The sequence below is a fragment of the Carassius gibelio genome, chromosome B2, assembly GCF_023724105.1.
Source record: "Carassius gibelio isolate Cgi1373 ecotype wild population from Czech Republic chromosome B2, carGib1.2-hapl.c, whole genome shotgun sequence".
Lineage (NCBI taxonomy): Eukaryota > Metazoa > Chordata > Actinopteri > Cypriniformes > Cyprinidae > Carassius > Carassius gibelio.
Window position 1 is genome coordinate 3,969,499 of NC_068397.1, and position 14,636 is coordinate 3,984,134.

General features: G+C 40.2%; 2 protein-coding genes and 1 long non-coding RNA gene across 9 annotated transcripts in view; 1 reads left to right on the plus strand and 2 right to left on the minus strand.

Moving 5' to 3' along the window:
* Positions 1-14,636, plus strand: part of LOC127950968 (parafibromin) — a 150,304-nt gene that overhangs the window by 44,450 nt on the left and 91,218 nt on the right. The gene's annotated exons all lie outside the window — the stretch shown is intronic.
* Positions 1-14,636, minus strand: part of LOC127950970 (beta-1,3-galactosyltransferase 2) — a 115,843-nt gene that overhangs the window by 24,133 nt on the left and 77,074 nt on the right. The window lies entirely within an intron of this gene.
* Positions 8,293-14,076, minus strand: LOC127950978 (uncharacterized). 2 transcript variants are annotated; one of them, XR_008152563.1, is made up of 3 exons: positions 13,259-14,076; positions 12,819-13,067; positions 8,293-9,491 (listed from the first exon to the last, which is right to left on the minus strand). It is a non-coding gene; the product is annotated as an uncharacterized LOC127950978 (long non-coding RNA). The 2 variants fall into 2 exon arrangements; XR_008152564.1 differs by having other exon boundaries at positions 12,823-13,067; positions 13,259-14,075.

Sequence of the window (14,636 nt, forward strand, 5' to 3'; positions counted from 1 at the left end):
GCATTTGAGGTGTGTTTACACTTGTCTTTTCAATGTGTATGTGAACAACATCCAGATACAGGTCAAATGTTAAAGCAAAGTGTAAACAAAGCCTTTCTTTCTGGTGGTGAACACCGTATTGAATTGACTGACTTGACAATGAGCAAAATCTGCATGGGAAACTTTTTGCATTCACAAACAAACCTCAGTTCACAGTGATTTATTTTGAATGCATTTTTGATTTTCGCAGATGAACGATAAAAGTGATCGCACCTTTACACCATGTCTACAAGGACAAAAATGAAAGAACCCCCCAAAACATCAGTCATCTTCAATGTCTGCACGTACTTTGCCTCGATCGAGTTCTGCAAATGTGTGCTATTACTGTACATGGCCAGATGTTGATCCTTCTTATCAACAGGTTTGATCCAGTTGACTGCAGTGAGCATCTGATCTAGATACAGACTGGATCTGGTGGCTACGGTGACCTCAGAATAAGAAAGAAAACTACTAATATTAGCATAGATGCCATCTTCTTGGGATGTAACAATTACGTTGCGTGTTATGGGAAGTGTTTCCCATTCCGGTTGACCTAACCTAATGCTGCCTAACAATCCTTTAATGGTTTTGAATTATAGAAATGTGATCGGTGTTATTTGTATGCCAAGTTAAATAGATGGGTCTTTAATCTAGATTTGTTTATTAAGTGTGCAAAACAACCACCCAATAAGGCATTAAAATAATCTAACCTTGAGGTCATGAACGCATGCATTAAATATTCAGCATTTTCCATTGAGAGCATTTGTCTCAATTTAGATATATTGTTAAGATAGAAAATTTTAGTTTTACGAATGCTATAAATGTCTTTCAAAGAAAATATTGCGATCAAATAGCATACCTAGACTCCTAACTGATGACGAAAAATTGACACAGCAGGCATCAAGTGTTAGACAGTGTTGTATGTTATTATATGCAGAGGTTTTTGGTCCAATAATTAATACACCGGTTTTTCAGCTGTAGGAAATTACTAGTCATCCAGCTTTTTATATCAACTATGTATTTTGTTAGTTTTGCAAATTGGTAAGTTTTTTCAGGTCTGAGCATCATCAGTATAACAGTGAAAGCTAGCACCATGTTTCCTTTTACATTTATATATTTAGCAGCCGCTTTTATCCAAAGGGACTTATGGTGCATTCAGGCTATACACTTTCATTTAATTTTTTTATCAGTATGTGTGTTCCCTGGGAATTGAACCAATGACCCAAAATTTCTGATGATATCCCCCAAGGGTAACATAAAGTGTGAAAAGCATCGATCCTAGTACTGAGCCTTGTACTCCATATTGTACTTGTGATCAATACTATACCCATCCATTCACTGCTATGAATTGATGATGGTCAGATAAGTAAGATTTGAGCCATGCAAATGCAATTCCACTAATACCAATATCATTTTGTAGTCTAGTCAAAAGAATGTTTTGGTCAATATGTTTTTGTCAGTCACTTTTGAAAGTGTAAACAGAAAGTAACAATATTTCTGTTCAAGTTCAATTCAAGATTTCATAAATAATCACAAAATCACGAGAGTCCTTGATTTATGGGTGTCTTAAAGTTTGTTTCTTTTTCCATGTTCAATTTTCAAAGGAAAAAAAAAACAAGAGAGAAGAAAAAAAACAAAGAAAAATTAAAGCTGCAAGCAGCGATGAACGGGCCCTCACACCCGGGCTCCCCGCCAGCGAGTGGCATTAGTTAAAAGGTTAACGGTGAGAAATATGCATTTAAAGTCATAAATATGATTGGAATATATCAAAGTATATTCCGTATATGTTCCAATCTTCCTGTTGCCAGCAGGTGGCGCTATCATAATTATGGAATATTGGCCTTCAGATGTGTTCAGACCAGGACTTTTTATCGAACATGTGAAGTTTGGGGAAGATCGAACAATTTATGCCTGAGTTATAACAACTTCTCTTGCTGTGGCGAGACATCAAACTTGTCATGGAGCCTTGGACACGCCCTTTAACAAAAACTCAAGATCTTCACAGCTAAACATCACACAGGTCTTTAGATTAGACTGACCGCAAAAAAGACATTGATGTCATAAAATTTCTAGAAATAGTCTGTCACAGTGTAAAATATGTCACTTCCTGTTGCCAATAGGTGGCGCTATGACTATAATTGAATATGGGCATGTAGATCTGTTCAGGTCAAGAGTCTCATCCAACATGTGAAGTTTGGGGCAGATTGGACATTGTATGTCTGAGTTACAGCAACTTCCTTTTTCATGGCGAAACATCGAAATTTGTCAGGCCGCCATGGACATGCCCTTTAACGAAACCTCAAGATCTTCACAATTTCACATCGCAAAGGCCTTAAGATTACACAGACCAAGTATGGTGTTGATCTGAATAAACCTCTAGGAGGAGTTCGTTAAAGTACAACCCCTGAAAATGGCAAAACAACACCAATTTTGCAGAGAAAATTCTAAATAACCGACTTCCTGTTGGGATTCGGATTTCGTACAATGAGACTTTTTTGTAGGTATTGGTGTGTTACATGTGTGTACCGATTTTTGTACATGTACGTGAAAAATAGCTCGAGGCGCACTCCATTGAATGTGCATATGCACCCCGTTGAAAGTTTATAGGTGGCCAGGGACGGACTGGGACTAAAAAATGGCCCTGGACTTTGACTAGGACCGGCCCAAAACAATCGGCGTGCGTAAACTCGACAACAACAAAAATAATTCCTAGCATGAGTGTCACGAGACTTTAATTGTGGCTCATGATACTATACCATCCAAATTATAGCAATAGCACTGATGTTGAGCTGGAGTGGGTGTCTTTCTCTGCTCTTGGTCTAAGCTCAACCTGAATAAACAAACGATGGAATGGATAAAAAAAAATAAAAAAAATAAAACAGGTTTTATTCCAAGATAGCATGGAATAGTTTTATATAATATGCTGTTATAAAAAGTATATTATACAATCTATTTCATGCGGTCTTAAAATGAATTTATTACTTAATAATCTTAATTTATGCAGTAATTTATTTTACTGCACAGATTATAATACCACATCTAAATGAAAATACACCATTACAAATTTAACTTCTGTATTCAATTTTTTCAACATTTGTAAATATTAAGTGTAATGTTACCAACATTTTTAAAAGTAAAAGCACAACATATTTCTTAATATTAACTACTGCATGTTACATTTTACAGCTAAAAGTTTAGCTTTTTTAACTACTGTAATCATTAAAAATGTAGCAACCTGAATAGTAGTCTGGCTCACTTCTTCACTGTTGCTAATATTTATCTGAGAGGTGCTGCTACTGGAAAATACTGTTATATATTTCAGTTAGTTTGGGACATTTAGCGGCTTCAGTATCTAAATTCCGCATTTTTTTTCTCTAGCCTTCTCAGCCCCACCCTTTTCTTTCCATTTTTTTTACCCGCGGTCGTGTTATGCATATTGTTTGTTTGTTTGTATGCTTCTTCCATCTAATGTTAACGTCTTTGCTGTTGGTTTCTTCCTACTCTTCCACTTCTTCTTCTCCTTACTTGGCGGCCACGGCCAGTGCAGTGCATTGCTGCCACCTACAGTACTGGAGTGTAAAAACAGATTAGTGGGGGGGGGGGGAAACGGTGATGACTGCATGCTTGGCGGGTGGTGGGCCGGCCCACCGGCCGTCCTGGAGTACCGGCCGTTCTGTGATTCTCCAGATCACACAGATGGCCAGTCCGCCCCTGTAGGTGGCACTATCGAGCCATTTTGCCACACCCAATGGAATATTGGCCTTCAGATCTGTTCAGGCCAGGACCCTATCACACATGTGAAGTTTGGGCAAGATCGGACACTTTATGCCTGAGTTATAACATCTTTTATTCCCATGGCGAGACATCGAACTTCGCCATGGTGCCGTGGACACGCCTTTTAACGAAAACTCAAGATCTTCACAACTGAACATCGCACAGGCCTTTAGATTAGACTGACCACAAAAAAGACATTGATGTCAAACAATTTCTAGGAGTAGTTAGACACAGCGTAAAATATGACACTTCCTGTTGCCAATAGGTGGTGCTATGACTGTAACTGAATATGGGCATGTTAATCTGTTCAGGTTCGGAGTCTCATCAAACATGTGAAGTTTGGGGCAGATTGGACATTGTATGTCTGAGTTATAGCAACTTCTTTTTTTTCGTGGCGAATCATCGAAGTTCGCCAGGCCGCCACGGACACGCCCTTCCATGAAAACTCAAGATCTTTGCAATTTAACATCGCAAAGGCCTTAAGATTAGGCATGCCAAATTTGGTGTTGATTTGAAGAAATCTCTAGGAGTTCGTTAAAATACAACACATGGAAATGAGCAAAATTACACAAAATTTGCTCATAATATTAAAAATAACCGACTTCCTGTTGGGTTTAGAATTTTGCTCCAAGAGTCTTTTTTGTAGGTATTGGTGTGTTACATATGTGTGCCAATTTTCGTGCATGTACGTGAAACATAGCTGGAAGGCTGTTGATTTTCTTAGTATAGGTGACGCTGTCGAGCCATTTTGCCACACCCTCTTCTGAATCCTATATCAGATTACAATTTTCACCTGGTTTGACGTGTGTGCAAAGTTTCATGACTTTTTGAGCATGTTTAAGCCCTCAAAAAGGCGATTCATTCGGGAGAAGAAGAAGAAGCAGAATAATAATAATAAGAAACGAAGCAGATACAAGAGGGTCCTCGCACCTCGGTGCTCGGGCCCTAATAAATAATCCAAACGAGTGTTTGTGTATGGGTGTGTGCGTGTGCAATGAGAGTATATGTATGTGTGTGGTGGCTGTGTGAAGTCTGTGTAGCGACCGCTAATCCCGGGCCGGGGACAGAGTTTGGAGACTTGACGTGAGGTTACCAAATGATGGACAACATCACTAGTACCTGAGGCAGGCGAACAAACCAGACTGGATTGTGTTGCCCCAGGCAGGCGACCAACCACGTAGTAGAGCTCAATTTCTCTGACACTTCGGCGATCGGACCCAGTCAGTGCATGCACAGATTCCAGCAAAGAACAGCAACGACCTTCAGGTAGCGTGCGTCCCATTCCGATACAACCTACACGTGTGTTTTGTTTTTACTTCCCTCCTCCTCTTCCGTTTCTAACTCACTTAAATTTCCTCATTGATTTCCACCCATTAGACAAAGTGAAAAGCTGGCATGGATTTCTTCCAAATCGCCACACTCTCCCTCCCTGGAGAAAACAACCTATGGTTGTGGAAATATGAATCATATTTAAAATCCAATGAATTCTTCATCAGACGATTCAGTGAAAATTTGGCAGAGTCTTTTCTTCTCCTGGCTTTCCAGCTCTTCAGCCGTGGGAAAGCATGGTTTCAGGTTGCACACATGCACTATGCGAACATCTTCGCCAGTGGACTAGCGCTACTCGATAGTTCAATGGACCCATCTGCTTTATGACCATAGACAGTAAAAGAAATGGACACAGTTATTATTTTTTATAGTATTTTAAAATGTAACACCAGTACGCCATATTAAGTTAATTGCCTGCGAAGTTCTCCTCCTGTCTGTACGGTAATGCGACAGAGAGTCAAGTGGTTGTGACCAATCGTTAGCCTATTTTTTACAAAAACTGTTTATACAGGGCCATACTGTAACATAGATGGTAATGGAGCCCTTTATACATTGTTGTGTATCTTTAGAAATAAATAATGGACAAACGGAGTCTTTAAATGCCTCAGATGTAAAGTTATTCGCTGTCAAAGTGACGCCAAAATGAATGGGAGTCAATGGGAATGCTAACGCAAGTGAAGTTCTGCTACAAGATGGCAGCCCCCACCCGACTTCAACTTCCTGTCGACTTCCTTGCCGCCTGTTTATGACACTGTAAGGGCCTGTCCATTTCTGAGCCAATTTTGCAGTGAAGTTATGTTGTGCACTAAACTGGAGAAAAGTCCTCATCCACACACGATGCTTTTCCTTGTATGTGACATCTTGTCTTTTTTAATTATAATTCCGAAGCTGTCTCTTTTGTGCTTTTTTGCAGCATTCCATGGCCTTGGTCTGAAGCTCAATTAGATGGTGTACTGTATCGTAAGATAGACAGTCTGGAGTTATATTCTTGCCATGTAACAACTTGTCCATGGGACTTTGCAGACTTTGCAGACTATTACACCCACCGGGTGTAATAGTCTACTATGACTAAGAGGTACTCATTTTGCTGTGTGCTGCGTGGCATTGGGCCCATAATGTCCACTCAAAGCATCTCATTGGGATGGGTGGTGGTGACTTGTAGTTTGCTCACAGGTTTCTGATTTTCTCCCCTTAAGAGTCTGGCATTTGACATTTTTTTAACATTATGTCAGTCCACATTCCAGGCCAGAATGCAACATCATGGATACGATTGTAGGTCTTATAAATACCTACATGACCGCTCCATGGATTTGCGTGGTAGTGGTGTAGAATGGACGACATGAGGCTGTTAGGAATGTACACTCTGTAATGAACTTGATTGTTTTTTTTTGGGGGGGGTGATATTTGCCGGCATATATATATATATAGGCAGCCATATCACCCTGGAGCCCAAGACCGGTTGCCCACTGAAGCTAAGCAGGGCTGAGCCTGGTCAGTACCTGGATGGGAGACCTCCTGGGAAAACTAGGTTGCTGCTGGAAGAGGTGCTAGTGAGACCAGCAGGGAGTGCTCACCCTGTGGTCTGTGTGGGTCCTAGCGCCCCAGTGTAGTGATGGGGACACTATACTGTCAACAAGCACCATCCTTCGGATGAGACGTTAAACCGAGGTCCTGACTCTCTGTGGTCATGAATTATCCCAGGATGTCTTTCGAAAAGAGTAGAGGTGTGACCTTGTCATCCTGGCTGAATTCACCCATTGGCCTCCTAACAATCCCCATATCTGCTGATTGGCTTCATCACTCTGTCTCTTCTCCACCAGTAAGCTGGTGTGTGGTGGGCGTTCTGGCACACTATGGCTGCTGTCGCATCATCCAGGTGGATGCTGCACCCCAGAGGTGGATGAGGAGATACCCCCTGACTATGTAAGCGCTTTGAGTGCCATACAGATCTTTTAGAAGGGAATCATTTTCTGCAAGTGCTTGAAGTGTTTTGATGATGTGAGGGTCTTTGTGCTGTCCCTCCCAGATTGTGGCTGGAGACATCTGAAGCTCAGCATTCTCCTGCTGGTGTTGGTTGGTGTACAGGTTACAGCTGGTACGAATCCGAGACAGAGCATCAGGTGCCATATTTAGTTTTCCTTTGCGATATTCAATGATAAAATTTTGCGGACCAAGACGACAGGTGAGGCCCATCCAGAATGTGATTGTTCTACGATGCCGGAAGTCAACATCTCTTCCAGTTGCTCTGTTAATGACAGCTTGTTTGGCAGGTGTTGTACAGTATGGTCTTTGTTTTATAGGTACTTGGTGGGTAGTATATATGTGATGCTGTGTAACTTCAGTACGTCCCGGACGAAGGGTACAAACTTGAGGGTTTGACTCAAGGATCTGCAGTAACTGTTGCTTGCCTTCCGGAGGTAAGTGGGCATGCTGTACAGCAGTGTCAATTAGTGTCTTGTCATCCAGGTAGGCTGGTTGAACCATGTTAAGTTGAGGAGGAGGAACAGAAGATGGTAGAGAAAGACTGTTGGAGTTTTTATTTCCAATCTTTCCCTTTGGATGTTGGGAGCTGATAACTGGTACACTGGCATTTGTTGGCTGGAAAGGATAATACTCTTTAGGATTGGACTGAAATTAATACTTTTGATCTGCCACATTGATCTGCAGCCCACTGTAGAAGATAGAGTCCAGTCCTAACACGACTGCATAGGCCAGATCTTTGGCTGATAGAACGACAGCAGATATGGTGAATATTTTTTTATGTAGGGTGATTGGCATCTTTACCCAACCTAAAGGAATTTATGCTTCCCCATTGGCGAGGGAGAGTGGACCCTGGGTCCACATATTGAGTTTTTGTGAAGTGAGTTCCTTCCAGAGATTCTCATGTAGAAGGGTGTAGCTAGCCCCAGTATCAACAATGGCTTTTCCCTTCCAGGTACCAATACAGAGTGGTATCACTAACTGTTGTGGAACAATTTCAGTAGGTGGTGCTTTCTTACCAGTTGTTGGTGACTTCTGAGGAAAGGTGGCAGACACAGAGCGATTGCCAGGTGGACAAGTACCTTTAGAAGCTGGAAATGTTGTCTGCTTAGAGGAAAGGTGTTTGCTGGTGGACTGAGGTGACTGGCACTGAGAAGAGACAAAGTGAGGACAGTTGCCAGGGGGGTGATGGCCTTTACATCGCCAGCATTGCACTAAAGGCTTCTCTGCCGGGTGGTTGGCAATAGGTCTTTGAGGCATGGATAAGGGTTGCTTAGAACTCACACGTTTTTCATATTGCAGTTGTTGTTCGTAGTCTTTTTCCAGCTGTTGGCCCAATTTCACAAGATCATCGACTGTGTTCACCCGACTGCGAATCTGGCTTGCAAGATAGGGGTTCATATTTTTAAAAATCATTTTCACCAATTCACTGTCCATCAAGCAGGGCTTCCACCTTTTGCAGAGAGCTCTGTACGTAAATGCAAAGTCTCTAATGATATCTCTTTCTCCCTGTGTTCTTGTCCTTACCCGTTCAGCCACCTCATCTTCATAAGCCTCTGAGAGGAAAGCAGAGAGGAAAGCAGCTTCAAATTCTTCCCACGTGGTTATTGAAGATCGTGCAACTTCCCACAAGCCCCGGGCAGTACTGTAAAGGACAGTGCGCAAAGTGGCCAGAATGTCAGTATCAGTAAGAGGATGTAACTCTTAACTCTTCAGAAATCCTGACATCGAGTTAGTTAGAGCAAGGGGTCCATGTCCATCTGACTGTCTCCCAAAAGTAGGAAATGTAATATTAAGATGATCACTTTTTACAACAGGAGCAGGAAGTAAAGGAGTGTTCACTGGTGATACAGCTGAAACTGGAGTGTTAAGAGGTAAAGGTGAGTAATCTCTTGTCTGCAGGTCAGTCATTTGTTTCTCCTGCTTTGAGTCTTCTATCAAGTTCAGTTTGAAAGCTTTTTACAGTTGCACACAATGTGTTGGTGATTTGGGTACACTGGGTGAGCTCTGTAGACAACTGATCATGATTTCTTTGATGGGTTACCAGGTAGGATTTGAGGTTCAATTCAATTCAAGTTTATTTGTATAGCGCTTTTTACAAAACAAATCGTTACAAAGCAACTTTACAGAAAATTATGTTTCTACAATATTTAGTAGTAGCTAGTAGTTTGTGCACATTTGACAGGATTTTAGAAAAAATAATAATAATAATACAAGACGTAGTCAGCTAGATGATGAACTATCAATATTATTAATTAAGTTATTATATGATTCAGTCACACATTTAGCAATAATTGTTAGTTCTGTTTGTTGATTCAGGGTTAGCATCATCTGAGGTCCTCTGAGGGTCAGCATCATCTCTTCTCAGGTGTTCTGGATCCAGACTGGAGCTTATCCCGTGGCGAAACATAGAAACAAAATAGAGACATCATTAGCATAGCTGCTGATCCAACAAAGTAAAATTAGTTTAACCCAAGCTAATGAATAAAAATGCACCTTTGATGCAACTACACTCACAAATAAAAGATACATTATTCGAATGCTTGGCGAAAGAGATGTGTTTTTAATCTAGATTTAAACAGAGAGAGTGTGTCTGAACCCCGAACATTATCAGGAAGGCTATTCCAGAGTTTGGGAGCCAAATGTGAGAAAGCTCTACCTCCTTTAGTGGACTTTGCTATCCTAGGAACTACCAAAATTCCAGCGTTTTGTGACCTTATGGTGCGTGATGGGTTGTAACGTGGTAGAAGGCTAGTTAGTTACGCAGGAGCTAAACCATTTAGGGCCTTAAAGGTAAGTAATGATAATTTGTAACTGATACGGAACTTAATAGGTAGCCAGTGCAGAGACTGTAAAATTGGGGTAATATGATCATATTTTCTTGACCTCGTAAGGACTCTAGCTGCTGCATATTGGACTACCTGTAGCTTGTTTATTGACAAAGCAGGACAACCACCTAGAAGTGCATTACAATAGTCCAGTCTAGAGGTCAAGCATGCATGAACTAGCTTTTCTGCACCAGAAACAGATAACATGTTTCATAGCTTGGCAATGTTTCTAAGATGGAAGAATGCAGTTTTTGTAACATTGGAAATATGATTTTCAAAAGACAAATTGCTGTCTAATGACACCCAGATTTCTGACTGTAGAGAAAGTAACAGTACATCCGTCTAGTTGCAGATTGTAATCTACAAGATTCTGTGTAGTGTTTTTTGGTCCAATAATTAGTATCTCTGTCTTATCCGAATTTAATTGGAGAAAATTATTTGTCATCCAATCTTTTACATTTTTAACACACTCTGTTAGCTTAGATAATTGGGAAGTTTCATCTGGTCTCGTAGAGATATATAGCTGAGTATCATCAGCATAACAGTGGAAGCTAATTCCGTATTTTCTAATAATATTACCAAGGGGCAACATGTATATTGAAAATAGAAGGGGACCTAGGACGGATCCTTGTGGCACTCCATATTTTACTGATGATAAATGAGATGACTCCCCATTTAAGTAAACAAAATGGTAGCGATCGGACAGGTAGGATCTAAACCATCTTAGAGCCTGGCCTTGAATACCTGTATAGTTTTGTAATCGATCTATGAGTATGTCATGATCTATGGTGTCGAACGCAGCACTAAGATCAGGTAAGACTAGAAATGAGATGCAGCCTTGATCTGACGCAAGAAGCAGGTCATTTGTAATTTTAACAAGTGCAGGTTCTGTGCTATGGTGGGGCCTAAAACCTGACTGAAATTCTTCATACAGATCGTTTTTATGCAGGAAGGTGCTCAATTGAGCAGACACAACTTTTTAATTTTTTTTTTTTAAATTTTAGACATAAATGGAAGATTTGAAATAGGCCTATAATTTGCAAGTACACTAGGATCTAGTTTTGGTTTCTTAATAAGAGGCTTGATAACAGCCAGCTTGAATGGTTTTGGGACCTTGCTCCTGGGTCTTTTCGCTTGAGCAAACGCTTTCCCTGGTCTTCCAGCTATCCGAGGTACATCAGGCGTCATGGTATAGCGTTCCCATAGTGACTGCTGTCGCATCATTGAAGTGAACCTATTAAACCCTGAATAGGGAACAAGATGCTGCAATGCTGGCCGTTCTGTACCTTCGATAGCACTTCCTTCATGTAAAATCAGATGAAACGGTGCACACCACACTGATATGAGCATACCAATTGGCGTGATGGTATGAGGGCTTCAGACATTCGCACCGAAGGTGTTCCCATAGCAACAACTGTCACAGTATCTCGTTCCCTATTCAGGGAACCAAAGTTACATCCGTAACGTTTTCTTTTTCACTAAGCGCAATCTTATACAAGTAGCATGTTTTAACAATGCAGCAAACATTTTTAAATATATGTTAAAATACTTTAATGTCTTTTCAAGTGTTCATAGATTTTTGTTTTGTTTATTAGCATACATTTGGCCAAAATCTAGAAAAGATGATGCTGGGGTGGGTAACCTACGGTACGTGTGCCCAATGTGGAACACAGAGGGATAATAGGGATATAATAGGGAAAACTGCATACTTTAAAGACTTACCTTTTGCTAGTCTACAGATGCCCACCACCCTTGAAAATACTAGGCAGTCGAACAGTGCTCTTCAATGTCAAAATGACTGAGATGGCCAATCAAATCACAGTAGTAGTAGTAGTAGGTTTAATGTTTACAGAAGCAGAGTGTGAAACATCAGTTTAATGTTAAGAGAGCGAGGTAAGATGAAGCTGCATATCGTTTAATATTAGTCAACTTTTAATGATACGTTTTACGATAGATACAACATAAAGAAGATTAGACCCTTCTTGTCAGAGCATGCCAACCAACTTCTTGTCCAAGCTCTTGTTCTCTCCAGACTGGACTATTGTAATGCTCTCCTGGCGGGACTTCCTGCATGTACTGTCAAGCCTCTGCAACTGATCCAGAATGCAGCAGCGAGGGTTGTCTTCAATGAGCCAAAAAAGCTCACGTTAACTCCTCTCCTCATCAGGTTACACTGGCTACCAGTTGCCGCTCGCATCAAATTCAAGACACTGATGCTTGCCTACAAGACGACCACTGGCACGGCACCAACATACCTAAACTCACTAGTTCAATCTTATGTGCCCTCCAGAAGTTTGCACTTTGCAAGTGAATGACGCCTTGTGGTGCCATCCCAAAGAAGTTCAAAATCACTCTCACGGATCTTTTCCTGGACTTTGCCCAGCTGGTGGAATGACCTCCCAATCTTACTCATTTTCAAGAAACATCTAAAGACCTATCTTTTTCGCCAGCTCTTAAACAACTAATACTAGCACTTTTCTTTCTTTTCTTGTCTTTCATTAAAAAAAAAACCTGGCTATTTGTTCTGTACTAGACTAACTGAGACTTGTCATGGCCCTTGTATACTGTTGTTCTCTTGCTGATCTGATTGCTTCTGTTGTTCTCATTTGTAAGTCGCTTTGGATAAAAGCGTCTCCTAAATAATTAAATGTAAATGTAAACTGCAGTGATACACAACATGCCTTTATGTAAATCACTTCTCATAAAGAACAAGAACATGGTTTTCTTTTCAATTAAATACCAATGATTATATAGGCTTTATTAGATTATATAACTTGTTTACCATATTCTTAAATCTTTCAAGCAGACATTTATTATAATTCATAATATTTTAAAGAGCACATTTCTAGGCACTCAAATCGCTTTACATTGTGAAAGGGATCTCCTCACCCACCAACAGTGTGCAGCATCCTCCTGGATGATGGGATGGCAGCCATAGTGCCCCAGAACTACCACCACACAACAGCTTATTGGTGGAGAGGAGACCAAGTGATGAAGCCAGTCAGCCGATATGGGCAAATTTGGCCAGGATGCCGAGGTCACACCTCTGCTATTTTCGAAAGACATCCTTGTGATTTTTACCATTTTACCACAGAGAGTTAGGACCTCAGTTTAACGTCTCATCCAAAGACAGCATTTCTATAAATAAATACAGATTAATCTTTAGGGCTAATAAAGTGATTCAGTTTTTGAGTAGTGAGTGATTTTTTTTTGTTGCATGATTAACATCAATGACTCTGAAAATAGCACTAAATTAGGCTGCTATCCCTTTAAAACCGAATGCACGGATGCATGTACTAATACAAGTTCTCCCTACTGAATATACTCACTTGAAAGGTGCAGTAGGAGATGTCAGAAAATGCTAACTTTAGCCTGATAGCACTGAAAGTGCATGTCCCTCACTCCCTGCGCAACACCGTCCAAAGCCATGCCCCCTGAATGCACATGCACACCAGATGACCAGAGACAACATTACTGCAATACATCACATTTCTTTCACCTGTGAGAAAACTTTATAGCACAGTTTGTAAAAGTGTTACAATACCAGGAAGGAAGAACAGGTTCCCTTTCATACGTCACTTAAATGCTTGAGCAACATGGACTATGAGAACAGTGTTGTGCTGGAGTTTCCCCACTTGACTCACTCTCCCCCACTCAAGTGCAAGAAATCAGGAAAAACTTTGTGGAGCCTATTACTTTTGCGAACAAGGATCTATGGTCCACCCCGGAGCAGTATGCGTACGCGGTTCGGGTCATTCTGTATTTTGATAGCGTTTCTTTAGATCATGAAATCTGAGTGAAATAGCATGCAGCACCCAAGTATAGTATGTTTACGCATGCGTAAGATGGTGCCAAACGTTATTTGGCCAATAAAGATTTTGTATGTAATTTTCCACTCATCTCAAGTTGGTTTGTTATGGTCTCGTTTTCATCTGTGAAGAAAATGTTGGCGAATATTATGACAAAAATTGTTAATGAAAATAACACTGTAATGGACGAATCTGAAGGCATGAACGTACAATTTTCTAAAAGCAAGAGTAAACACCTTTAAGTTTTTTTCTGATGTCACATGGACTATTTTTTTACAATGTTCTTGGTACCTTTCTGTGCCTTGAATGTGGTAGGACCCTAGCTGTCTATAGAGGCTCAAAAAGCAGATGTCATCAAAATATCTTAATTTATGTTTAGAAGATGAACAAAGGTCTTCCAGGTTTGGAATGACATGAGGTTGAGTAATTAATGACATAATTTTCATTTTTGGGTGAACTATCCCTTTAAAGACCTATTCTGCTGCATGTTTAAAATCCTATTTATCATAAGAATTCATTTTTTAAACAACTTATGTTTTATACCAATTTAATCATTCAGATTTGTAATGATGACCAATCATAAAGAATACAGTTTTGAAAATCAAATATAAAAACATAGTTAAGGTTTTCCAGAAGCCTCCTGTGCTTCAATCTGTGCTTTAAACCTCCAAAAGGTTTTCACTGTGTTTGATGATAAAACCTTCTACCCAGTCGTTTGGCAGGGATTGTGCTTGTTGCTCTGCAGGTGTTTTTAGGAGATAATGCTCTTTAGGAGTTTTTCTATGAGATATTCAGTGTTCACAAACATGTGACTTCATATATATATATATATATATATATATATATATATATACATATATATATATATATATATATATATATATATATATATATATAT